General features: G+C 52.0%; 1 pseudogene across 1 annotated transcript; it reads right to left on the bottom strand.

The window, feature by feature from the left end:
• Positions 1 to 1,845: 1,845 nt before the first annotated feature.
• On the bottom strand, positions 1,846 to 26,850 carry LOC309799203 (immunoglobulin superfamily DCC subclass member 3-like; annotated as a pseudogene). The gene is made up of 12 exons (XR_014296152.1): positions 26,757 to 26,850; positions 10,709 to 11,011; positions 10,112 to 10,257; positions 9,901 to 10,031; positions 5,801 to 6,181; positions 5,495 to 5,660; positions 4,952 to 5,196; positions 4,474 to 4,636; positions 4,201 to 4,389; positions 3,983 to 4,090; positions 3,174 to 3,835; positions 1,846 to 3,080 (listed from the first exon to the last, which is right to left on the bottom strand). The product of XR_014296152.1 is annotated as an immunoglobulin superfamily DCC subclass member 3-like (transcript).
• Between the last annotated feature and the right edge of the window lie 81 nt (positions 26,851 to 26,931).

Raw genomic sequence — 26,931 nt, 5'->3', positions numbered from 1 at the left:
TCTCCCCTAGGGAGAGCCATATCCATCTTTGTAAATTGGGGTGAGGCTGGGTTACTGCAAAAGCTAAGGCTCTTAGTCCGGACTGTGGAGAGTAAAGAGAACCACAACACAAAGGGAGGTGGGTGGTGGCACAGTCTGGAGACCTGGGGTTTAGTCCCAAGCTTTCCTACTAACTTGCTATGTGACCTTTGGTAGAGTTAATTTTCTGGGTCTCAGTTTTCTTATTTGTGAAGTGATGGCAGACGGGGGGAGATCATCTGGCCACCAAGTTTAAAATGCTTCCTTCCCCACCTACAAAACAACTTGAGGTGAGGAAAGTGTTGGGCTGAAAACCCATGGAGGAAACCAAAGTGACTAGTGTTGAAGTGGGTAAATGTGTGACAGTACCCTGGAGAGCTGCCAGGCCCCTACTGCTCCTTTTGGTTTAGGAAAGGCAGCAGAGATGTTCAGGACATCAGTTAAACCTGTGACATCTTTGCCCTCATGTCTCTAGTCATCTAAGGGCAGGGACCAGGCTGCAAGCCCCACCTCACAAGCAGCTGCCCTCAAGGGTGGTTGACCATTGAATACCCCAGGTTGGTGGTCACTCACACCCTTTGTGAGCTACAGGATGCAGAACTTTGCTCACTTCTTGGTAGGAGAGCTCAGATATAGTCTACATCTTGTCTCCTTCCCTCAGATCTCATCTGAACCCCCTAAAGGCAGCTGTCTGAACAGCTGTCTCCTTCAGGGGCCCAATTTCCCCACAGCCTGGGCTGAGTACTCCCACACTCTAGGTCTTGGCTGGTAAAGCCTGGAGAGGGTATAGGATGGTGGGTGAAGCCCTGGTGAAGGTGGAAGGATAGATTGGTGGTGGGGTGGGGAGCAGGGAGGTGGGATGGGGAATGGTCTTCTCTGAATGGGGTGGGTGGGAGGGGAACAAGACCCTTTTGCACAACTCTTTAAGTTTCCTTTTTTAAAAAAAAAACAAAAAAACAAAAAACAAACTCTAATTTTCTGCATTGTGTTTGGGAATTAAAATGAAAAAACTAAGACCAATAGAAACTGGTTTTCAAAAAGGCAAATACACTCCCATCTGTTTCAGATGCTGCTGAGCATTTCCGCAGTGACAGATTCAAATAATAAGCTAATTTTTGGAGAAAGGATTAAAAGAAAAAAAACTTTGTAATATTTATCACTTGCAAGCTATGTTTAATAAAGAAAGGAATGGTTTCTAAACTTTCCTGTGGCTTGTGCTTTAGTCATGGGGGTGCGGGGGGGCAGTTTGGTGGGAGAATTTTAGGGGCGATCTGGAGATTAGCTATGACTTATACTCCCTCCAGTCAATGGGGGTACCTTTAGTTTGTGCCCTTTTCTTCAATTGTGTTGATTATTTAAAGCCCTTACTTACTTCTGTATTCTTCTTCCCCTCACCTTTATGTAGATCCAGTGTTCTGGAAGCCACTGACCCCGCTTAAATTACCTGATGACGTAAGGTCTCAAGGTATCCGTAAGGAGGCTGCATTTAACCCAGAGGCTGGATCTCCATCCTGTCCTAAGGAGAGGTGTACCCTAGCTGTCCTTGGCCCTTCTCATCACACTGCTCTAGACTCCAGTAACAATCCTTTGTAGCATGCTGGTTTCTCCAGGTGGGGACCTTAAAACAGCTCACACTGTTCTTTCCTTAGCAAACTGCAGAATATGTAGTTCCTCAGCCTCAGTGCAACATCCCCTGAAAGATCTGGAACCACTCTGTCTTACCATGTCATCACCCCCACTTCCCCAAGTTTTCCTTTCAATCCAGAACATTAACCAGATCCTAATTTATTTTTTCCATTTTGTTTTATTTCCAACAAAGCTCTTAGACCAGGCCCACCCAGAGGAGAGGATGTTACTTCCTCAGGGACCTGAAGTTTGGGGCTGTTCTTAACCTCTTGGTCCCCTGCCACACGTATTAGTTAAAGCTGCTTATGCCCCTTGTGCAGTTGGGGAGGGGCAAGGCCCAGCCTTGCTGGAGGTCTTGTCACTGGTATGAGCATCACCCTACAAGAGCACAGAGGAGACAGTGTTTGGGGTCCCCCTAAGACCTGGGTTTTCCTTCCTCCAAGACCCTACCCCCTTCTTGGCACAATACTGGACAGCCTTGGAGGGAGGCAGATTGAGGGAGAGCCTGGGGTTTGGTTTTAGGTTTGTGGTAGAGCTGGACGAAGAGGGACAAGGGGGCCAGAAGGGCCATAGGTCAGAGGGAGGAGTGGGAAAGAGGTGGTCTTTGGACACCTAGAATTGAGGGGAATAGATGTGTGGGGTGCTCCACAGCGTCTGCTCATTCTGCAAGGGATTCAAGGCCACTAGAACCTCAACGCAAACTAATATCTCCTTTCAAAAACAGAAAAACGAGGAGGCATACCTCCCAAAAAGGGGTCAATGCTTTGGATCTGGAAAGGGGGAGATGGGCATTTGGTTGCTCAGAGAAGCAGCGTGTGTGAGCTTAGATGTTCAGAACTCTTCTGATGTTGGGACAAGGGGGCACGGAACTTGGCAGCCCCTTTGCCCACCTGCCTATTTAGACCACTAGGAATGCAGGTTGCCTGTCCCTGGTCAGACTCCAGCTTAGGCATGAGGAGACAAACAGATTTCAGACGGGGGGGGGGCGGTTCAGGTTGGAAGATGGAGTTGCTGACAGAGCCCCTTGCCCTGAGTCCCCTCCTGGTGGGGGGGGGCGCTTTAAAGCTATATATCTTTGGGTAGTTCACATTTGGATCAAGAGGATATATTCGATGGGGTTATGAGGGAGGACTAATGGGTTGGAGAAGAACTCCCACCTGACGTGGTTTAGTTTGAGGTTATTTGGTGTGTTGGGGAAGACACAGATTTCCCCATTTCTTGAGGAGAAGGGAGAAACAGAAATCACAACCTGTTCTCTCGCACTATGGTCAGACCTGACCCTTCCCAGAGAGGGGCTTAAGGACCTTTGGTTCTTTCTTGACTCCGGGGTGGCAGGGAAACGTGATGTAGATTCTTTGGTGGGTCCGGAGTTAGTGGCATCTGGGAGGGAGCCAACTTGGAGGGCCCTAGGCTAAGGGCGGCTGCTCCATGGTCACCTGAGAGGGAAGGCGGTGATCAGGCTTCGGCCCCAGAGCCTCAAAGCACACTACTTTCTCCTTCCCAATCCCCCTCACCTGAATCCCCCTCACCTGGGTGATGAGTTCAGTCTTCTCCCCTGGCTTTCCTCCACTCAGAGCCTGGCCTCTGCAGCCCCCAGCTCTGTCCGAAGCAGTCTGAGGCACTGCCCAGCACTCTTAGGACCCCTGTCTGCAGAAGAGGCTGCCCGGATAGGGAGGATCAGCACCCTGACCTGTCGGGGGCTTCTCTCTGGCTTAGCATCCATCAGTCCCAGCCTTTCATCCTGTTCCATACTCCACAGAGGGAGAGGCTGGGCCCCTTCCTCGTGCACAGGATGGCAGGGATCTAGCTCTGGCCCACTTCTGCCACCTGCCCTCTGCCTCGGGAGCCCCCGTGCTCTCTGCCCCGCTTCCTGCAGCCCACCTCCCACTTCTGATACCACACAGCTGTGAGAAGAACTGGCCCTCCCTCTCTGCCTCAGTGTCCTCATTTGTAAGACGGATTAGTCAGGGATAAAAGCCCTTTCTTGCTCTTTGGGCCTGTGCCACCATAGTGCAGACTGTCTTCCTAGCAGTTTTCCACATATAGCCATCCTGGCCCTTACCTATGTCTCCAGCCCAGGAGGAGACAAAGGAGGCAAACGATGAGGGCAGCCAGGCCACGGGGATGCCCACCACAACCCCAGGCAGCGAGCTGTTCTCATCCTGGCTGCAAAAGCACCCAGCCTTGGACTCTGTGGACACGGTGCCATCTGTCAGAGGACCAGGATGGAGGCAAAGCTCAGGCCCCTCCTCCTCCTTGAAGGCTGACAGCCGTAGGTCCTATGGGAAGAGCCTGTTCTGACCCCGGACCTGCTACCCTCCTACTGGACCCCACTCACCAGGGTCGGCTAGGGGCACTTCACGCAAAGAGACAACACGGGCACTGCTGTTACCATCCCCGTTGCCACTGAATGCCTGGAGCTTGATCTCATAGAGGGCGGCTGGCTCTGCAAGAAGCAGAAGATTGTGAAGGGAACAGGCCTGGCTGGGCCAGGAAGCTCAGTGCCTGGGGCAAGACCACACTGAAGAGGGGGCACAAGAAGGTTCAGGGCCTCACCCAGATCTGTGTAGAGGAAGGAACTGACAGTGCTAGCCAGGAGCAGGGGCCCCTCAAAATGGGCAGCAGGCAGCTTGCAGTGAAAGAGTTTGAAGCCCTGGAGGGGCCCCAGCTGGGATGGCAGCTCCCAGGAGGCCTGAACAGAGGTGGCGTTGAGCACTTTGATGGAGAAGCCAAGGGCAGCAGGGGCTGCAGAGAAATGAGATGAGCTGGTTGGCAGCCCTGTCTGCCTGAGGCCAGGGGCTCTACAAGGCTGGAGAGGGTGTCACTCACTGCTGCCCATGGTGGAAGCGTGGATGGAGGCAGGGTCCTGGCTGGCACCCTCTGCTGAGTAGGCCCGCAAGTGGATAGAGTAGACCGTGTCAGGCTCCAGACGAGAAGACATGCTCAAAGGTGCCTTTGCCCACAGCCTCTTGGAGCTCCGGGCCAGCTGGCTCTGAGAAGCAGAGCAGCTTGGCAACCAGCATCCTTCTCCCTCACTACAAACATCCGCTACCCCTACAAAGTGGGCACAAAGCCTCAGCTAGGTCTCCAAGAAGAGCAGGGAAGGGGGCTGCGGAAGTCGGAGCCAGGATGAGAAAAGGACTGACGAGCAGAAGGAAGTACCAGAGGACCACAGGTCCAGAGGCCCGGCCAGTGTCCAGACAGGTCTGGGGGTCACTAAGAGTGAGAGGAACTTGCCCAGGGACACCCCCAGTCAGGGGAGAAGTGGGCTGGGGCCAGGGATTCCCGTCTACCCACCCACACCCACCTCCAACGGGCCGGAGGTGCAGCACATAGCCAGTGATGTCCCCATTGGAGGGCGGTGGTTCCCAGGACTCTCAAATGGCAGAGGTGGAGAGAGCCATTGGCTGCAGACCCCTGGGGGTAGGGGGTGGCTCTGGGTCCCCTGTCACAGCCAGGCGGGCACTGGCCTGGTTGGAGCCCGCACTGTTCTCTGCCACGCATTGGTAGATGGCCTCGTCCTCTGCTGAGATCCCCGCCAGCATCAGTGTGCTAAGGGGAAAACAGACGTAGCCACTGGGGGCTCCTTCCCGCCAAGTCCCCTGCCCTGGTTGGGTGGTGAGAGAGACCCACAGACCTGCCCAGAAGCAGAAGGACACACCACCTGTGTGTGGGCGTTGCTTGTATGGAGCAGGCAGGGCAGAGCCTCCCGTGGGTGGGGGTGGATGCAGGGGGTTTGTGTGGGTGGTAGAGAGTGTTATGAGGAGGTGGGGCTGGACGCCTGGGGCAGGTGAGGATACATCGGCGGTCAGGCAGGGTGGAGGGGGCGGGACGGGGGTACCTCAGGTACCTGTTGTTGTGGGTTAGCCGAATGTTATCTCCAGGACTCAGCCCCTTCCCATTCTTCAACCAGGCCAGCCGGGGCTCGGGGACACCCTGGGCCATGCAGGTGAAGACAGCGCTGCTGCCTGGAGGCCTGGATAAGGATTGTGGCCACTGGACAAACTCGGGCGGAGCTGGGCAGGCAATGACAGGTGGAGGGCGCCATGAGGCCCGGCCTCTCACCTTCCTCCTGCTCCTGCCCCTCTCCCCATTCAGGTTCCCATGGGGGGATGGGGCACACCAGGACCCTCCCTGGCCGGCCCTCGGGGCTCACCCTGCACGAGCAGGACGCCCTGTGCTGTGCGTCGGACCCGGGTTCCCGGCCAATTGGCCGCACAGACGTAGACGCCCGAGTGCTGGACCGACACATCAGAGATCATGAGGTTCCCGGTGCCCAGGACTTGGATGCCCTCTACGCCGATGGAGCGGCCATCTACAGGGAGACGAGGGGTCAGAGCTGCGAAAGCGCAAAGCGCTGGGGGCTCCAGGAGGCAGGGTGAGACGGGGCGGCTTCACACCCAGGCAGCCCAGGAGACCAGTGGCCGTGGGTGGCCTGTGGCGATGCATTCCAGCACTGCCGTTTGGTGCACCGTGAGCGTCAGGTTCTGAGGCCCAGACAGAATCTCGGGCTCCTGCAGCAGCCACGGGGATCCCACTGTGAAGTGGAAATAGGAAATCGAGGGATCAGGCAGCAGCACTCTTCCCCTGCGCCCAGGACAAACTGCTGCTCCCAGAGGACCCTTCTAGTCCTCAAGTGACCAGACCCCAGAGCAGCTGCTATTTTACTCCTGGTTTACAGATAAAGAAAATTACTTGCCCAAGGTCCTATGGCAGTAAGTACAGGTATACCTCATTTTATTGCACCTCACAGATACTGTGTTTTTTTGGTTTGTTTTACAAATTGAAGGTTTGTGGCAATCCTGCGTTATCAGATGATGGTTAGCAATTTCAGCAATCAACTGTTTTTTAAATGAGCTATGTACATTGTTTATTTAGACATAGTGCTATTTAACAGGATACAGCATAGTGTAAACATGATATTTATATGAACTGGGAAACCAAAAAATTTATGTGACTCACTTTATTGTGATATTCGCTGTGGTCTGGCACGGAACCTGCAATACTTCTGAGGTCTGCCTGTATCAGGGCTAAGCGGCTCTGATGTACTAAGCAGGCCCCAAGTTAAACTGGAGGGGCGGAAAGAGGAGAGGGTGTAAGCATGCCTCCGCTGCAGGGTGCCCCTGGAGGGCCTGCAGCAGTGTCAGAACATGAAGTGGCCAGGTAGGGGGGTACCCTGGGGGGATACCCAGGGGCGTAGTCCCCTTCCCTAAGTTACCCACAAAACTGGCAGGAGACCCCTCCCTCAGAAAGAAAGCCGGGCCCCCCTGAGAAGTCAGCGTGTCTCAACTGCTCAGAAGGGATGCAGATGTTTTTTGAAATACACTGCTCTTTGGGTCTTCATTTTATGCCACCCTCTCCCATTTTATTAGGTTATTCAACGAATCATCACTGGGGGGCTGCCGTATGCCAGGCGCTATTCCCACACTGGGAACAAATAGCCGTGAACAACAGGGGAAACAGGCCTTTGTTTTCCTTTATCCAGTCACCCCCATTCTTGCTTTACCACTTCGTATTTTATGAGACTTTGCAACATATCTTTAACCTTTTCATAAATGTCCCTTATTAAGAACCCCTCTGGAGATTTCCCTGGTGGCGCTGTGGTTAAGACTCTGCGCTCCCAATGCCGGAGGCCTGGGTTCGATCCCTGGTCAGGGAACTGGATCCCACATGCATGCCACAACCAAGAGTTCGCATGCCACAACTAAAGGAGCCCACTAGCCGCAAATGAGCCTGCCTGCTGCAACTAAGACCTGGTGCAACCAAATAAATAAATAAATAAATATTTTAAAAAAGAAAAAAAAAAAGAACTCCTCGGGAATTCCCTGGTGGTCCAATGTTTGGGACTCCGCGCTTCCACTGCAGGGGGCCTGGATTTGATCCCTGGTTGGGGAACTAGGATCCCACAAGCCGCACGGAACAAAAAAACAAAAACAAAAACTTCTCATACAAAATTTTGTCTCTAGGGGCTTCCCTGGTGGCGCAGTGGTTGAGAGTCCTCCTGCCGATGCAGGGGACATGGGTTCGTGCCCTGGTCCGGGAGGATCCCACATGCCGCGGAGCGGCTGGTCCCGTGAGCCATGGCCGCTGGGCCTGCGCGTCCGGAGCCTGTGCTCTGCAGTGGGAGAGGCCACAACAGTGAGAGGCCCGCGTACCGCAAAAACAAACAAACAAACAAAATTTTGTCTCTAAAATGAAAGTTTCTCGAGGACTGGTATAAAGTCTTCCACATCTTCAAATCTGCCTCAAGGCCTAGAATAGTATTTCACCCATTCTCTGTTCATTCGTCCATTCATCCCACCATCATATACTGAGGGTCTACTTTGTACCAGGCACTCCTCAGTTTGCCTTCCACAAGCTCTAGTTCAGGCTGTGGACTGTCTTGGAATGTCCTGGCCTTGGCCAAGGAGGCCATGTTCCACCTGGTCAGACTGTTCAGTGATGTACAGCTGGTCCATGTAATGACACTTCACACATCCCTGGCTGAACCTCTCCGTGTGCCAGGCATTATACTGTGAGCCCCAAATGCACTGTCCCCTTTAATCCTCACTACAAGCCTGTGAAGGCAGTGCTTTTATTTCTCCAAGTTTACAGATGAGAAAAGCAAGTGTCAAGAGAGGTTAAGTAGCTTGTTCAACATCAGAGGGACTGGCAGAGGCGGAACACAAACCTGGATCTTAGAAGCACTGGACAGCTGACAGCATACCCCTCTTGCCGCTGTGAGCTCCTCGAAAGCCAGGGAAATTCTGTGTCCCTGGCGCCTGCCCAGGGTAAGGCCTGCCCCAGGGAAGTGTTTTAGGAGTGAATGGCTGGGGCTTCGGTACCCAGCTCCTGTCCCTGGGGAAGAGTCTACACTGACCTCAGCTCCTTTCCTGATATTTAAAATATAGGTAACCCACAAACCCTCAGTTACTGGTTGATCCCCTGCGCCCAGCAGGCACCTGCTTCTCAGCTGCCTGAAGCTCTCTTGGACATTCATTTCTCCGTCTCTACATGCAGCAGGATGGAGAACCCGTGCCTGCCCGTAGCCCGGCATTTGGCCGGGAGTACTGATCATCATGGAAGCCTGGCATCCCGCCCTGCCCTCCTGCCCCGGATGGTTGATGGGAACAGGAAGTGGGAAGCCAGAGGAACTTCACCCGGGCTTCCCCCTGCTCTCAGGGAGGAGCCCCTGATCCCCACCCTTTGCTTTCAGTTTCTAAGTCAGCTCCAGAGCAGAGACACAACAGATCCCCCTCTTCCCCTTTCAGTCTTCAGTTTAAAAACTAAGCACCCTTTGGTGAAATTTTGCCTTGATGCTTGCCCAAGGTTCACTTGTTATCTATGCTATGGGGCCCCCTAGTGGATGATTCAGGCACGCCTTCCCTTCACATCCCCGGTGGCATCTCGGCTTCAGGCTGTGGCGTCAGTCTTACCTCAGTTTCCTGTTAGGTGCCAACTCTTCAGGGGCTCTGCTGTGACCCTCACTTTGGGCACAAAACTCTCCCACCCCCACATGGCCTGAATTTGGGGTCGTTCTGGGTGTTTCATCTCAGGTACAAAGCTATTTTCATCCTCACCCCAAGGAGGAAACATGCAAATGTGCGCACACACACACACACACGTGTATTTACATCTAAGCCCACCACTCACAAACATGAGCGCACGCAGGCATTCACTCCCAACCGAGACACAGGAGCCCACACTCAACTCATAAAGGGCTCCCACTGCTCTCTGGATCAAGTCCAAACTCCTTTTCATGATGGGCCTCACCTACCTTTCCTACATCAATTTTTGGTTACCCTGAATTCTGCCCATTCTGTGGTCCAGCAACATGGAACTGTCTGCATGAACTGTGCTATTCTCACCCTTGTGCTTTTGCACAAAGCAATGCCAGGAATGCCACCCTCTCCACCTTCCTGACCTTGGACTGCCTCTCTCCGCTCACCCTTCAACATCCAGCTTGGTATAGCTTTCTCTTGAGGCCCTGAGCAGCCCTTGCCCACAGCCCAAGGCTGGGTTAGAGGCCCCTGCCCTGGGTTCCCATAGCACCTCCCTCTCTACTCAGTTGCCAGCTCTGGGAAGCCAGCGATGGACCGAGCCCGTTCCGCCTGCTTACTGCTATGTTCCCACACCCAGCACAGTCCTCATACGTAGTCGGCGCTCAAAACTATTTGTGCCACATACATCATCAGCCACACCCACTCCCAGTGGTGCCAGCTCCCATACCCTCCTCTCTGCCCAGTGCCCACTCTGATTCTCCTGGTCCTTGCTTACCCTTCAGGGTCAACCAGGCATCCTGGCTGTGGCGGGTATTGGCCACATGGTGTGCCACGCAGAGGTAGGTGCCCACGTCAGCCCGGCTCACGCTGGTGATGTGGAGGATGCCACGAGGCAGCAGCGTCACCCTGAAGATGCAGGAGTTGGGGGTCCGTGGCTGTGCAGTGGCCCATAGCCTGCCACCCCACCACTTCTCGCTGCTGCTCACCGGTGGCTGGCAGTACTCAAGGTCGTGCCGTTGTGCTCCCAGGAAACGGAAGGCTCCGGCACTCCCCCGGATCAGGCACTGGAAGCGGGCGACTCCACCCGGCTCAACCTCGAAGGACTCTGGATGTTGATGGAAGCGCGACAGACCTAGGGCACGGGGACCACCTGAGCATAGAGAGCTGGCCCCCGGCTCCACTGCCAGCAACTCTGTCCCAGAGCCCCAGCTCCCCTTCTGTGTCCACGGCTGCCACTCCCTGCTGACTGCCTCGCTTGCACCCCTGCAGTCTCACGTCTGTGATTTCTTTGGGCCATAAGCACTTTGCTTTCCTCTACAACATTTAAAATTCTGTTTTACATTTGCACTGGTATCAAGACAAATATAATCCAGCACTATAAAATAACAATGCATTATTATATATTCATTATTATATTCATTTTTTCTTCTGGTGCCCTAGGCACTGTGCATACTGTGTCTAACAGCCAAGTCGGCACTGCCCAGGCCCACCCTGGGCAATTCTGTGCCCCGCGCATGCCATCTGTGGGTACCCCTACACATTCTCGTCCCCCCTGCCCACACAGGAGCAGCCCAGTCACTTACTTGCCAGCTGTACCCGGGCCCACCGGCTCACCAGGCGCCCAAAGCGGCTCTGGGCCACGCAGTGGTACTTGTGGGCACGGGAGGGGAGGCTCCAGTGGGAAGGCAGCGTGGCCAGATGCAGGGAGCCATCGGGCATCAAGGTGGCACTGCTGTCGTTGGCCAGGGCCAGCCCATCCCGCTGCCAGGAAATGGACACGGGCGGCTCACCCTCCACCCGGCACGGCAGCACCAGTGGGCGCTCCCACGTGGCCACCACGTCCCCCGGCTCCCACAAGAAGGCCAGCTCAGAGCCTGCAGCGCGACCTGCGGGGACAGCCAGCGAGGCCTGGACGCGGCGGCCTCCTGGGGCCCACCACCTCCCCTCAGTTTTGAGCCCCTCTCAGCCTGGGCGAGGGGTGAGGAGGCAGGACTTTAGTTTGGGGGGACCTGGGGGCAGCCAGGGAGGGGGGTGAGGAGGGCCTCGCAGTCTGAGGAGCAGGGCCGCCGTGATCGATGGCCTCTTTCAGCTGGGCCCTGGCAACGGGGAGGGAGCGGCGCGGGCACAATGGCGAGGCCAGGGGCCCAGGCATGGGCACTGTGCTCCCCGGGGGACAATGAGGTCGTCCCCTCTCTCCCCCGCCGGCCCATCTGCATGTCTGCCCACAGGGTCAGCTTCCCAGGACTCCTGGCTCTCCCCTCCCACCACCACGACACCAGCCGCTGAATGAGGGAAGGAGCACACTCACATACTCACTCACAGACACACACACTTGGAGTGCAAAGCCCAACCTCACAGGCCACCCCATAACCCAGACACAGTCTCCATCCCAGACACTCTTGCAGAGGATACAGACACAGGTCACACAGAGATGTCCCTACAGACTCAAAGTCGCAAATACGCAACAGACACCAATGTCCCGGGCCCGGAAATGCACGAGCAGAGCTGCGAACCCACGTGCATAGACGCCAACTACATGCACACGCGTGGATATGGTAACTCAGCGTACGAGGCTGAGCAGGGACCTGCCCAGCAGAGGGCGGAGGTGGACAGCAGCCTTGGAGGGGCCAGAGCCCACAGGCCCAGGGCTCAGGCAACCTCAGGACACCTGCGGGGAGACCTCTTGATCCCTGCCTCTCCAAGACTCTCTGCCTGACAGCCCCTCCTGACTGCACAGCCCCCGCTTTCCTTCCTGGCGAAGCCCCAGGACTGTAGCCAAAGTCTGCTCCCCCAGGCTCTGCCTCTACACAGCTCTTGCCCGCAGGTACATACATACCTGTCCTCCCTGCTTGCCTACAAGGTTCCAGCGCCTCTGCTCTTAGCAGCTCGGCGCCCCGCACCTTCCTCCCCAACTTTGCCCCCCAATTCTCCCGCCCCCGTGTCTTCTGCCTTATCCTTCTGTTCACCTCTCCCACCTGGCCTTCGCCCACTGCCCCCCACTGCCCTCAGGCCCCTTCTCCCACGTGTCTGGCAGGCCCCGCCCCTGCACCCCAGTCTCGGAGCAGCAGCAGCCCTGGCCCCGTGTCTCCACAGGCCTGGGCCCCTCAGCCCCGGCTGCTCTCCAGGCGGCTCTGGCCTTCTGCCTTCAGCCTGGGGGCTCCAGGCTGCGGGCATTCCCACCCCACACACTCAGGGGGCCCAGTGTTGGGGCTCTGGCCCTGCAGCGGGGAGCCTGGGGTCTGAGGGGGCCGGGCTGGAGGCTGCTGTCCCTGCTCCGTCTCCCCCGGAGCCGGGTCCCTCTCTGCTTCTGGCCTGAACCCCTTGCTCCGCCATCCCCACTGCCCCCTCCTCTCAGGGCCAGGACCCAGACACTGAGACAACTGGGGTGGAGACAGGGGAGGGCTGCGGGCCGGTGAGAGGAGGGCAAAGCTGGGGGGTCAAGCCCACCCCTTTCCCAGCCTCTAGAATCTTCTCCCAGCCTTAGACCCATGCCTTACTCCCTCTCAAACACTGATGAATGAGTGAGGTTCTGGGGGCGGGGTGAGGCATCTGCTCCCGTAAGACCAACTCTGGGGATCCAGGGCCAGAACGGGGAGGCCTGGGGTCTGATTTGGGGGTCCCAGAGAGGGGAGCAGAGCGCCACTCTCCTAGAGGAGCCGCCGTCCCAGGCGCTGAGCCGGGCCCAGCGTGATGGAGCTCATCCCATTAGTTTGGTCACGGCCCCAGCAGCCCCCTCACCATTCACAGTGTCACTTTCCAAAGCTGTTCTCTCTATTCTTGTTGGGACAATGGAGTGTGGGGCCTTCCGGGCCGGGGAGGCGGCCAGAAGGCAGGAGGTGGGGATCCAGCCTCCACTGCCCCATCCTAAAAAGAAGAAAGAAACCGGGCCCCTCCCCTCGCCGGGCTGACCATCTAAACATGTGAAAAGCGGGGGACTGCCCTTTCACCAGAGGAGCCTGGGAAGGTGCTGACGTTCAGACCTAACTATTTCTGTAGGACCTCCCTCCTCTAAACTGCAGCCTCCCCTCTAAAAGCAAAGTTTCTGGAAAGATGGGGGGGGTTGTCTGTGAGAAAGGATGAGGAGAAAAAGCAAGGGTAGGGAATCTAGTCGGGGCAGAACACAAGGACACGAGCATCCGGGCCTCTGCCCCCAGAAGCTCCAGCCAGTCTGGCCCTTGACCCAGTCTCCCCGAGTCTCCTTCCCCTCACTCTTTCTCCTTAGCTTCGCCCAGCTTAGGCTGTGCCCCTCATCTCTTTAGAACAAAGCCCCGTCTTCAGTCTTCTCCCCGACAGGTTCAGCCTCCTCTCTGGCTCCCCACCTCCTGCACAGGCATTCAGAATCAACTCATCCAACACTGCCTCTCCCAGCTCAGCCCCCTCCTCCTAGACCCGCCGTCCTGGTGGGTGACTGAGCCTGGGCTACCCCTAAGTGAGATTGCCTTGTGGGAAGAGAGCCTTCCTCACCCAGCTCTGCATCTCTCTGTCCTGGAGCCTCCAATGCAGGTTCTCACCCCTTCCCTGGAGTGGCCTCCTGAATCAGTTCAGCCTGGAGAGGGAAAGGATCACAGGCCCTGAGGTCAGGAAGACGTGGTTCAAATCACTTACAAGCTGTGTCCTTTGTAGGCAACTTTACCTCTCTGAGCCGGCTTCATTGATAAAATGGGGGTGGACGGGATAGAAACAACCTCTCCCCATGACTGGGAGGATTAAGTGAGGCAAGGGCTTAGGATAGAGTGTAGCTCAGGTGAGCATTTGCAGCGCTTGGTCTTGCCCCCCTATCTGGTTTTCCTCCTGTCAAAACCCCTCTCCAGCACCTACTAAGAAGATGTCTCCTTATCTGCTGCACTTACCTTGTCACCTCCTAATGCAGACTCCAGAGTGGCCCACAGGACAAAGAACGACCAATACAGAAGACCTGGGTTCAAGTCCAAGCTCTGTCATTAACCAGCCACCTTGCCTTGGGCTGGTATCCCTCACCTCTGAGATATGACCCCCTGTAAGATGGGAGGAAGGGCAAGCCCTGCCTTTCAGGGTTGTGATGATCAGGTGAAATGCTTTGTATTGATACTTTAAGGGCCAAGAACCACTCCTCCTCCTCTTTTCTTCTTTTTTTTTTTTTGTGGTACGCGGGCCTCTCACTGTTGTGGCCTCTCCCGTTGCGGAGCACAGGCTCTGGACGCACAGGCTCAGCAGCCATGGCTCACGGGCCCAGCCGCTCCGCGGCATGTGGGATCTTCCTGGACCAGGGCACGAACGCGTGTCCCCTGCATCGGCAGGCAGACTCTCAACCACTGCGACACCAGGGAAGCCCCTCCTCCTCCTTTTTAAGAACAGTTTGAGGGATAATTTACATACCTTAAAGTTCACCCATTTAATCTGTACAATTCAATGGCTTTAGGGTATTTACCGAGTTGCACAACCATCACCACAATCTATATTTTAGAACATTTTCATCACCTCCAACAGAAACACTGGATCCATTAACATTCACTATCCATCTGCCCCCTCCTTCACCCCTACGCCTGCCAGGCAACCAGTCTACTTTCTGCTATTTTCTGTCTTTGCCTATTCTGGACACCTCTTATAAGTGGACTAATACTACATATGGTCTTTTGTGTCTGGCTTCTGTCACTTAGCATGATGTTTTCAAGGTTCATCCACGTAGTGCACATGTATCAGTACTTCATTCCTTTTTATGGCTGAACACTATTCCATTGTATGGCTATAGACCACATTTTGTTTATCCATTCACCAGATGATGGACATTTGGGTCGTTTCCACTTTTTGGCTATTATGAATAATGCTGCTGTGAACATTCATGTACAGTTTGTGTGGAGACGTGTTTTCAGTTCTCTCAGGTACATTACCTAGGAATGGAATTTCTGGGTCATATGGTAAGTCTGCACTTTGAGGAACTGTCAAGCTGTTTTCCAAAGTGGCTGCAGCCAGGTACATTCTAAGCACTTCATTTTATAACCCTCAAGACAGGAGTTAACTTTATTGGTCCCAGGACCCTTTGAGAACTTGCTGAAAGCTTCCCCAACCCCCAACCAAGGAGACTTACATTTGCATACACCCCCTGAGCCCCAGGTTGGGAGATGCTATCCCAGGAATATGGCTCCGAATAGCCTTTTTTTTTTTTTTTGGCCACACTGTGTGGCATGTGGGATCAAACCGGCACCCCCTGCAGTGGGAGCCCAGAGTCTTAACCACTGGACCACCAGGGAAGTCTCCCGAATAGCCTTGATGCTCAGGAAATGCTGGCAGGATTGAATTGCTGAGAGCTGCCCTCTTTTCCTCTCTCCCTAACAATTAAAAATTGGCCCAACCCTGAACAGCCGCAGGCTCTTCTGGAACAACTTCCTGGGAAGGTCCGCCTAGCAGATGAAATCCTTCTGAGGACTCCTCTAGCACACCTGGGACTGTGTCTCTTTTCTCTCTCTCTCCACAACCCTCCTGTCACCCAGGATCTGTATCTCTTTTCATATCCTTTTTCCTTCCTCCATCTTTCTCTATCTCCATCTGTCTCCCCATCTGTGGCAGGCAGATGAAGAGATCCATGCCTCTTAACTGAAGAGATCCATGTCCTCATTCCTGAACCCATGAATATATTTGGTTACATGGCAAAGGGGAGTTAAGGTTGAAGATGAAATTAAGGTGACTAGTCACCTGACTTTAAGAGAAGGAGATGATCCTGGATGAATCAGGTGGGTGCACGTAATCACAAGGGTCCTTAGAAGTGGAAGAGGCTGGCAGAAGTCAGAGGGAGAAAGGTCAGAGTGATGAGATGGGAGAGGGAGCTAAGCTGCTGTTGCCCATTTTGGAGAGGAAGAGAACAGAGAGGCAAAGAATGTGGGTGACCGCTAGAAACTGGAAAAGGCAGGAATGGACTCTCCCATGGAGCCTCCAGGTAGGAATGCAGCCCTGGGAACACCTTGCTCTTAGCCTGGTGGGACCCAAGTCTGAAGTCCAACTACAGAGCCCTAAAATAGTAATTCTGTGTTGTTTGAAGCTATTACTTCTGTGGTAATTTGATACAGCATATAGAAAACTCTACAGGATCCCTGTATATTCTATCACCAACACTGTCACCCCAACTCCTCATTTCACCTCTGCATGGGTTTCTTGTGCATCTCCCCAGCTGGAGAGTGAGCTCCACCAGGACAGAGACTTCACGTGATCCCCACTGGGTGCCCAAAGCCAGAGCAGGTGACACTCCCTGTCAGCACCGGGTAAAGGGAAGATGAAAGGAGAGCCAGCCAGCCTTGCAAAGCCATGCCCGACCTCCCTCGGCTCTGGTCCACACCCTTCTCTCTCCTGCGCAGAGCTGGGCGGAATGCCTGGGTAGGCTGCTCCTGCCCACGGCCTGCGCCTGTGCCCTGACACCGCCCCGCCCCGAATGGTCCCTCTCCTACTGAGCTCCCCACGCCCTCGGGGGTATTGTCCCCACCCTGGGATATTTCTTCCGAAGCCCCGAAGGACCTGATCCCAGGCAATCCCTCCGTGACCCACCCGCCCCCACCTCGCCTTGGCCCCTGCTGGTCTCTGGTGCTTCGCACTCTCTGTTCCTTCGGCTGGGCGCATCTTCCCTCAGTCTTCCCTTTCTTTGCTGAAGCATTTTCAAATAAATCCTGGACATCATCTCATTCCACACCTATATACTTATGTGCATCTTTTGAAAAACACATTTTTTTCCATAGCTGTAATATCATTATCATATCTAATAAAAGCAATGTTACCAAGTTCAAGCTCCTGCTCTGGATTGGTTGGTCTGCCCCGCAGCAAGTGGGTGAGATGCTGGGACAAGGAGTAGCGACTTCATTCAGAAAGGCTGCCGACTGAGAAGGTGGCAGACTAGCACCCCAAAGAGCCATCTTCCTAGTTAGAGTTCTATACTAAAAGGGGAGGGGGAAAGTCCTGGTTCCAGCCAGACTCCGGAGGGGATGTCAATTTCTTCCTGCAGCCATTCCCAGGTGGGAATGTGAGCTAAACAAAGGTATTTTACCTTAAGGTTCACTACCTGGGATGCAGGGTTCCCATTACGTATAAGTTAAGTTTATAGGCAACATCCCTTTAGTGATTAACTTTGTATTCTATTGATATTATAAGGTCCTTTCCTATTATAGTTCCCCACTGTCAGTGACCCATTCCACAATCCTGTGTGGAAAGGGGGGAAGATCGCTCTACTCTGCTGAACTGTGCCTGCAAAGAGGTGATTATGGAATGGAAATTAGAATCGTTTAGTCAGTAGTACATTCCTCTTTCCTTTTTTTATCGACAACTATTTGAACCTGATGAAACCCCTTAGCCCTTTGTTGTCTAATTTGTAGTCAGACTTGGAGTTTTGGTTCCAGTTGCCCGTACATACCTATTAATTTTAACTTTCTGACTGTGCCATAATTATACAAGATTCCTGTGCTATTCATTTGAGCAACATTAAACAAGTAGGTTGACCCTTCTCCAGCTACAATGAAGTTACAGTCTCAATACTTCTTTTTTTTAAAGAGCAACCTTAAGCCTTCCAAGAGTTCACAAACCCATTGCTCTCCAGGCCTCTTAGGAGCTGGGTCGTTTTCAGTGGTGCTGCTTTAATCCGAGTGTGATGAATCCATGGCTTTACCCCAGCTAATCCGACAGACGAGTGCATGGTAAGTAATACATGTGGTCCTGTCCACCTTGCAAGCAGCTGATGTTCAGGCCCTTGTTCTCTCCAAGTTTTAAGCAGGACTCAAGTCTCCTCTGGGTTGGAAAGGATGTGAGGCTGCTTCAGTTGGATAGGCAGAGGTGTTGGAGGTAAACTCATGAACAGAGGTTAGTATAGTGCCCAAAGCTCTAACATAATTGACAGCTGCTAGGTCTTTCAGAGCATTTATACATTCTTCTGCCCAAGCAGACACCTGGAATGGCCTACCATACAATATTTCAAAGGGGCTTAATTTAAGCCTGCTTCCGGGAGCCGCTCTGATCTGTAGCAGGGCAACTGGCAAGACTTAATCCCAAGTTAAATTAGTCTCTTGACATATTTTAGCAATGCTCCTTTTTAAGGCAGGATTCATTTTCTCGGTTTTTCTTATTGATTGTGGTCTCCAGGATGAATGTAGTTTCCAGCTAATGGTAATGATTTAATCCAAATCAGGAGATAATTTCCTTAAGGAGAGCTTTAACCACTTTGGAGGCTTTTATTTATTTATTTTTGTCCAGATGGGATATGCTTCCAGCCATCCTGAGACAGGGTCTAAACACTAGCAGGTATCTGAAGTTTCCTGCAGCTCAAAGCAGTCAAGTCTATTGGCCAGCCCTTGGAGGGGCAAGTTTCTCTGTGTTGGGTCCCCGTCTGGGGAGGTCTAACAGCAGTCTTTGGGTTATTCTTTAGCACAAATCATGCAATTCTGAGTGACTCGCTGGATGGTCTTTTGTAGGTTAGGCCCCATTGCATAGTTTTTTTTGGCGGTATGCGGGCCTCTCACTGTTGTGGCCTCTCCCGTTGCGGAGCACAGGCTCCGGACGCGCAGGCTCAGCGGCCATGGCTCACGGGCCCAGCCGCTCCGCGGCATGTGGGATCCTCCCAGACCGGGGCACGAACCCGTGTCCCCTGCATCAGCAGGCGGACTGTCAACCACTGCGCCACCAGGGAAGCCCCATTATATAGTCTTGACTCCACTGTAAGGTGGCATCTCTCCCATAATGGGTACCATTAGGAAGGTGCTGAAGCACAGTGTCCAAGAGTGCCTGAGGGATCAAAACAGTTCTTGTGAGCTACATTTCCAGCCAGGCAAGGCATGATCAGAATGAAACCCTACTCTTTGGTCATCTCTTTGTCCTTTTCTGAATACACCAGCTGGTATTTTGACAAGTCAATCTGTGGGAGAAGTGATCCTATCATGGCTCGATAACCACCTTCCTTTGCTGTCCTCTTTGCAGCTTGGCCAGCTAAGCGGTTGCCTTTTACATGGTGAGGGACATCAAGGTGAGGTCCCCTAGCTGGCATTCTAGAGGTAGTAAGAACGAACAACTTTGTACTTCTCAGGAGACTCCAGTGACTGGGATGGATTGAGAGGTTTTCTGTGCCGCTTTGGCACACACCACAGAGTATGTTGTACCTGTATTTATCAGAAAGGCAATCAGCTCATTCCCCACTGTCAATTTTACCTGGGGCTCCTGTGGTGAAATTGGAATTGGGTGCCTCAAGTCCAATAGTGCCTCAAGTCCAAGGGAGACCCTGGGCCACTTCACTAAATCAGGGTGTTCCTCTCTTTCCACCTTATTGTTGCAGGAAGGGGGATACCCTTCCACGGTCTGAGAGTGGATGCTTGTCTAACACTCGGAAATGAATTGTCCGAGGAGACACACGTGCTGACAAAGCAAGAGGCTTTATTGGGAAGGGGCACTGGGGCAGAGAGCAGCGGGGTGAGTCCCAGGGGGACTGCTCTGCCACGTGGCTCGCAGTCTCCGTCGTTATGGTGATGGGGTTAGTCTCCAGGTTGTCTCTGGCCATTCATCTTGCTTGGCCCATATTTGGCCTGACTCAGGGTCCTTCCTCGTGCGGCACGCATCTCTCAGCCAAGATGGATTCCAGTGAGAAGGATCCTGGGACGTTGGTAGGACAATATTATGGACTGGCATCTCTTCCCTACTTTTGGCCCCTACCGAATTCTCCCGGTTAGTTTTTGGGGGCAGCACCATGTTCCTTATCGGAACCTCCTGTTGTGAGACAAGTTATTATCATCCATCTCATGTATAATAACAACTCATACAAGTTGGTATCATCCATCGTGCCTGACCAAGGCAGGCAGCTTTGGTCAATGGCTCCCTAACAATATGAGAGGCTCCAGATTTTTAGTTGTTTTTCTTATGTTTTAGCCTAGGGCAATCTTTTGTCCAATGTCCTTTCTCCTTACAGTAAGCATATTGTTCCTTCCCCAGTGGTGGCTCACCTCTCTTTGGGTTACTCGCCTTCCAGGAATCCAATGCTGCTGTCAGAAAAGTGGTGTTACATTTTGCATCTTCTTTCTTCTGTCACTGTTCCCTGTTGATGCTACCAACTGAGAAGGTACATTGGGAATGAACCCATCTAGGGACTTCCCTGGCGGTCTAGTGGTTAAGACACTGCTCTTCCACTGCAGGGGTCATGGGTTTGATCCCCGGTCAGAGAACTGAGATCCCACGTGGCCACACGGCCAAAAAATAGAAAAAAAAATGCTCCACCTAATTTTTGCAACTTTCTCCTGATATCTGAGGTGCATTGCCCAGAAAAGGATAAATTTACCATTCTAGTATTTTCAGGGGCCTCAGGATCTGCAACAGTGTAACATCTGTAGAGCTGGTAACTATTCATTTGTTTTTTGCTGAATTCCTTGAATTTTGTTCAAACTCTTGCTTTGGTTCCCCTTTCAAAGTCCTGCCAAGATGCATTTACGGCAGTGGTCTAATAAGGGCATTCCTCCCTCATTGGGGTCCCAATTTGGTTCAGCTGTGGGTACTGACAAATGGGCTTCAGGTGTACCATTTGGGTCTGTTAGGTGGAGCTGGTATGCTTCTTACCTGGCCTTACCAGTGACCATTCTCCTTTCATCTAGAGGATCCTCCTTATAAGAAGGGTCACCAATTAGACAAGTCTGAGGTGGAGAAAGCCCGTAGAGATATAGCCGGCTGGCCATTTGCATTTAGGTCCCCTAAATAACTGCGTAAGGAAAACTGTCCTGCTCTGGGAGGGGCTCTTGGCCCAAATTGGGTGCCTGGTCGGGTCTTAGATGGTGATACCAAACCAGGTCCCTGTGCCCCAGGAACTAAACACAGGATTTTCTAATTGAACCCTGTAAGGAGGGGGAGACAGTCTGACCGCTTCCTGAGCCCCAGCGTTGGGAATTGGGGCTGGATAGGAATGGGAGGCAGTGGAAGGGGTGGACGTATTGGCATAACAGCTGGAGCAGCTGGATGGCCAGCTTGGCCAGAGGTTGGAGCAACATACCCTCACCCTCAGTTCCTTTCTTTTCTTCCTGCATGACAGATTTTCCCTTGGGTTTCTTTTACCATAAAGTGACAACTGTCTGACTTTTTCTCACCCTGATGTAACAGCAGAAAGAGGATTTCATTATTCTTCCCCACTTCTTCACAGAATAGGTATAGAGCCATTCAAAGGCCGCCATAAAACCATAAATAGCAGTCGATCATCTCTAACCGTTAGAAGGATACCTTTTGCCTTGGCATCCACCAGCCGGACTGGGTTCTGGGGTGGGGCTTTTGGTGATTTTAGAAACCAAGTGGGGGCTTCCCTGGTGGCACAGTGGTTGAGAGTCCGCCTGCCGATGCAGGGGACACGGGTTCATGTCCCGGTCCGGGAAGATCCCACATGTCGCGGAGCGGCTGGGCCCGTGAGCCATGGCCGCTGAGCCTGGGCGTCCGGAGCCTGTGCTCCACAACGGGAGAGGCCACAACAGTGAGAGGCCCGCGTACCGCAAAAAAAAAAAAAAAAAAAAAAAAAAAAAAGAAACCAAGTGGAACCTTTCTCTTCTCCCTGGGAATGTCCTTTCCTCCACTGACATCAGCCTGTAAGTGGAGAAATGGTACCAAAACAAAATGAAATGAAAACCCCAAAGCACAGAAAACCCTACGTAAACGCCCAAGTTTGGTCTTGGGGTTTTACATATCACAAGAACCATCAACTCAACCCCCACGTAATGTGACGCCTCAGAGAGCTGTTGGATCCAGACCCAAAACACAGGAGACCACAAACAACGTAATTAACACAGCAAAGGTGACAGTACATGGTGCACAGCGTCCCAAAGTAAACCTGCCTAAACCCCTCGTGGAGATCCTAGCAGGTACTATGGCTACATTGTTGCAATAAAGTATCATCTTCCTCTCAGTCATGGCTTCATAGCTGTCATCAGGTCACTTATCCAAAATGCGCCCCAGAGGACTTTCTTTATGGAGAGTTGAAACATTCCCCAATTTTTAAAGACAGAAATACAAGACAAACAAAACCTAAGTGGCAGGACTTCCCTCATGGCTCAGCGGTTAAGAATCCGCCTGCCAATGCAGAGGACACGGGTTCAAGCCCTGTTCCAGGAAGATCCCACATGCCACGGAGCAACTAAGCCCATGTGCCACAACTAGAGAAAGCCTGTGCTCAGCAACGAAGACCCAATGCAGCCAAGAAACAAAAAACAAAAAAACCCAAATGGCGCACACATGTGCTAGCATCCAAAGAAACAAACGAACCGGTTCCAAATTGGGTAAAAAACCCAGCAATTATTTCCTCTAACAGAGTACCTCACTCGAATACAAAACAAACTGGCTTATTCCAGAGAAAAAAAGCCCCAAACAGAGGTAATCAAGTTCCAGCTGCACACCAGAGCGAGCGACTTACCCTACTGAGCCCGTCGCCTCTCAGATGTTGATTCTTTGCTCCGACTGCCAAATGTTGGGGCAGCCAGTGGTGCCATTTTGGGGAACTCTGAGGGGAAGATCCTCAGGACAAGTGGTCCTGGTAGCTGCTAGGGCCTTACCTGAAAATTCCCCAACTGGGTTGGCTGGCCACTAGCAGCAAGAGTCCTAGGTGGTTTGGCTTCCCTGGTGGCGCAGTGGTTGAGAGTCCGCCTGCTGATGCAGGGGACACGGGTTCGTGCTCTGGTCCGGGAAGATACCACATGCTGCGGAGCGGCTGGGCCCCTGAGCCATGGCCGCTGAGCCTGCGAGTCCGGAGCCTGTGCTCTGCAACAGGAGAGGCCACAACAGTGAGAGGCCCGTGGACCACAAACAGTCCTAGATGGTTTCACCAAAATGTTTTACCGACTCCAAGCTCATACTGCTTGCCGAATGACAGGCCAATCAATTGAGAGATGTGTTGCTGGGACAAGGAACAGTGACTTTATTCGGAAAGCCAGCAGACCGAGAAGATGGCGGGTTAACTTCCCAAAGAACCGCCTTCCCCGAATTAGAATTCAGGATTCCTTTATACTAAAAGGGGAGGGAGTAAAGTCCTGATTCCAGGAGGTGTTAATTTCTCTCTTCTTGAAGCCATTCCCAGGTGGGTCTGGTCAGGATGTTTTCTGTGAGCCAATCAAAGGTATTTTAGCTTATTCTCTTTTCCTGGAAGGCAGGGTTCCCAGAGATGGGCCATTATGTATAATCTAAGCTTATAGGCAACATGCCTTTAGTGGTTAACCGGTAATAGAATACAGTTTCTTCCCTATTATAGTAACAATAATTTCTTAATATCACCTAATAACTAGTCCATAATCAAATTTCCCTAATTGTCTCAAAAATGTCTTTTTACTCTTTTTTTTTTTTTTTTTTTTTTTGCGGTACGCGGGCTTCTCACTGCTGTGGCCTCTCCCGTTGCGGAGCACAGGCTCCGAACGCGCAGGCTCAGCGGCCATGGCTCACGGGCCCAGCCGCTCCGCAGCATGTGGGATCTTCCCAGACCGGAGAACGAACCCGCGTCCCCCGCATCGGCAGGCGGACTCTCAACCACTGCGCCACCAGGGAAGCCCTACTCTTTTTTTTTTTCAGTCGTAACAAGGTCCATACGCTACTCTACATTTGGTTATGTCTTAAGGATCTAACTGAGGCAAGCCCTGCCCCCACTCCGCCTCTCTCATATATCATTGAGTTGTTGAAGAGACTGTTTAGAATTTCCAGTAGAAGTACCTGTATTCTGGATCTGTTTGATTTCTCTGGTGTTATTATATATGTTCTTCTGTAAATGGATGTTGGCCCTAGAGGCCTGGTTAGCTTCAGGCTCCACTTTTTTTTTTTTTTTTTTTTGCGGTATGCGGGCCTCTCACTGTTGTGGCCTCTCCCGTTGCGCAGCACAGGCTCCGGACGCCCAGGCTCCGGACGCCCAGGCTCAGCGGCCATGGCTCACGGGCCCAGCCACTCCGCGACATGTGGGATCTTCCCGGACCAGAGCACGAACCCGCGTCCCCCGCATCGGCAGGCGGACTCTCAACCACTGCGCCACCAGGGAAGCCCCAGGCTCCACTTTTAAGAAAGAAAACCTTATAGGCAGTGCTGTGTGCTGCATATTGCATCGCTTCAGGAGGCAAGCAGTGCCTCGTGGTTCCACTTTTAGTGATTCTAAGATTGAGTGGTGGTGGGACTCCCCTGGTGGCGAAGTGGTTGGGAATCCGCCTGCCAGTGCAGGGGACACAGGTTTGAACCCTGGTCCGGGAAGATCCCACATGCCGCGGAACAACTAAGCCCATGCGCCACAACTACTGAGCCTGCGCTCTAGAGCCTGTGAGCCACAACGACTGAGCCAGCGTGCCACAACTACTGAAGCCCACGTGCCTGGAGCCCATGCTCTGCAATGAGAGAAGCCACCGCAATGAAAAGCACGTGCACTGAAACGAGGAGGGGCCCCCACTCGCTGCAACTGGAGAGAGCCCACACGCAGCAGCGAAGACCCAATGCAGCCAAGAATGAATGAATGAATAAATAAATACATAAATAAGATGGAGCAGTGGCTTCAGGTGGTGACAGACAACCTGATCTCTCCCTTGTAAAATTCCCCATCAGCCTTTCATCTGATAGTTTTATTCATTGATGATAATTTCCTGCCTCAATTTCATTAGGGGTTGCAAAATGGTAATTTTCCAGTTCCATAATTCCTTTCTCACTCATTAACTGGAGTTCTTTTGTAAAGAACTTTCCCTCGTCAACTAGGACAATTTGGTAACCCTGAAATACAATTCATGCAGGAAAGGAGGCACAAATGCTTAGTTCTTTCCTTTAATTGCCAGTATTCAGAGGAAGGAGTTGGTGCTCTACCCAGTGTTTCTCTCCCCCTCTAGCCCTTTATCCTCCTATAGCCCCTTTTAGTATCACTCTGAATGGCTACATTTTGTATGTTCAATGTTTCAAGGGCCTCCATTAATCTTTTTGACAGTTCAGATTGCCCTATCTTAGGCAATGGGAGCTCAGTGTCCTTTTGCTGGTACCCCATTTCTTGATATCTTTGTTTTCCAGCACAAGATGCCCCAAGGCTCATCCTGAGTATTTCCTGCCGACCTGGAACCAACCTTTCCTCCAAGGACCTGGGTGCTGGGAGATCTCACTGTTGTCAAACTGTCCGTTGCTTCTAGGCTTTTTCAGTGACATTATAAGATTTTTACTTCACTTATTTCTTTTTATACTTATATCTTCTTTGCTCTTGCTCTGGAAACAATGACTCCTAACGTTTATTATTATACAATATGACATAGTTTCAAATAACACCAATTCTACTAACATGTACACTACCAAATGAAATGTAACATATCTTTATATCTTTATTTGTCCTTAGGGAAAAACTAACTCTTGCAATATTCTCCCTGTATAAAAAAATAGACAAACTGTACTTCATCAAAATTTAAAATCTTTGTGTTTCAAAGGACACTATCAAGGAAGCAAAAAAAACAAACCACAGAATGAGAGAAAATATTTGCAAATCTTATATGAGATAGGGAATTTGAGTCCAGTATATTAAAAAAAAAAAACAAAAAACAAAACAAAACCCTCTCACAACTCAACAGTAAAAAGGCAAATAGCACAATTAAAAAACAAGGAAATAATTTGGAAAGACATTTCTCCAAAGAAAATATTCAAATGGCCAATAAGCACATGAAAAGATGTTCAACATTATTAGCCATCAGGGAAATGCAAATCAAAACCATAACAAGATACCATATCACACCCACCGTGACTGCTACAGTCAAAAGACAATAAAAAGTGTTAGTGAAAATGTAGAGGGACTTCCCTGGTGGTCCAGTGAGTGGGACTCTGCGCTCCCAATGCAGGGGGCCCGGGTTCCATCCCTGGTCGGGGAACTGGATCCCACATGCATGCCACAACTGAGAGTCCGCATGCCACAACTGAGACCCGGCACAGCCAAAATATATAAGTAAATAAATATTTTTTTTAAATGTAGAAAAATTGGAACCCTCATACATTGCTGGTGGGAATGTAAAATTGTGCAGCCACTGTGGAAAATAGTTTGGTAGCTCCTCTCAAAGTCAAACACAGAGTTTCTATAAGACCCAGCAATTCCATTTCTAGGTATACACACAAAAGAATGAAAATATTTTGTCCACACTAAGACTTGTACACAAATGTTTACAGCAGTACTGTTCAAATAGCCAAAAAGTGGAAACAGCCCAAATTCCATCAACTGATGAATGGATAAACAAACTGTGGTATATACATCCAAGAGAATATTATTAGGCCATAAGAAGCAAAGAAGTACTGATACACGCCACAACGGGGATGAACCTACCTCGAAAATACTACGCTAAGTGAAAGCCACTAGTACACAAAAGGTCACATATATGACTCCGTTTATATGAAATGTGCCGAATAGATAAATCCATAGAGACAGAATGCAAACTGGTGGTTGCCAGAAACTGGGTGACGGAGGAATGCTAATGGGTAGGGATTTCTTCGGGGGTGATGAAAATGTTCTAAATTAGATAGTGGCTATGGTTGCACAAACCTATGAATATAACTTTACTCTTTAAAAGGGTGAATTTTATGGCACTTGCATTATAGCTCAATTTAAAAAATTTTTTTTCCGCATTTGTTCCCTAGAGGCCCAAAGAGGAGAACTTTAGTTACCTTGACCCTGCCCCTCCCTTCTTCTCTTAATTTTACCGGGAGCTCGGGGCGGCGGCAGTGCGCAGGCGCCTTTCTGCGTCGGAAGGCGCGGAGGGGCTTCGCCCCGCCCATGCAGGATGACTCCCCCCATTCCCCGGCTTGCCCCTTCTCCCTCGCGCGCGGGGACGTGGGCTGCGGCGAGTCCGCCGGCGCCAATCCCTGCTTGCGGCCC

The sequence above is a fragment of the Mesoplodon mirus genome (genome assembly GCF_964341445.2).
Source record: "Mesoplodon mirus genome assembly, chromosome: 3".
In the NCBI taxonomy this organism is placed as follows: domain Eukaryota; kingdom Metazoa; phylum Chordata; class Mammalia; order Artiodactyla; family Ziphiidae; genus Mesoplodon; species Mesoplodon mirus.
Note: the sequence above shows the minus strand (reverse complement) of the source record. Positions and strands in the feature narration are given on the sequence as shown.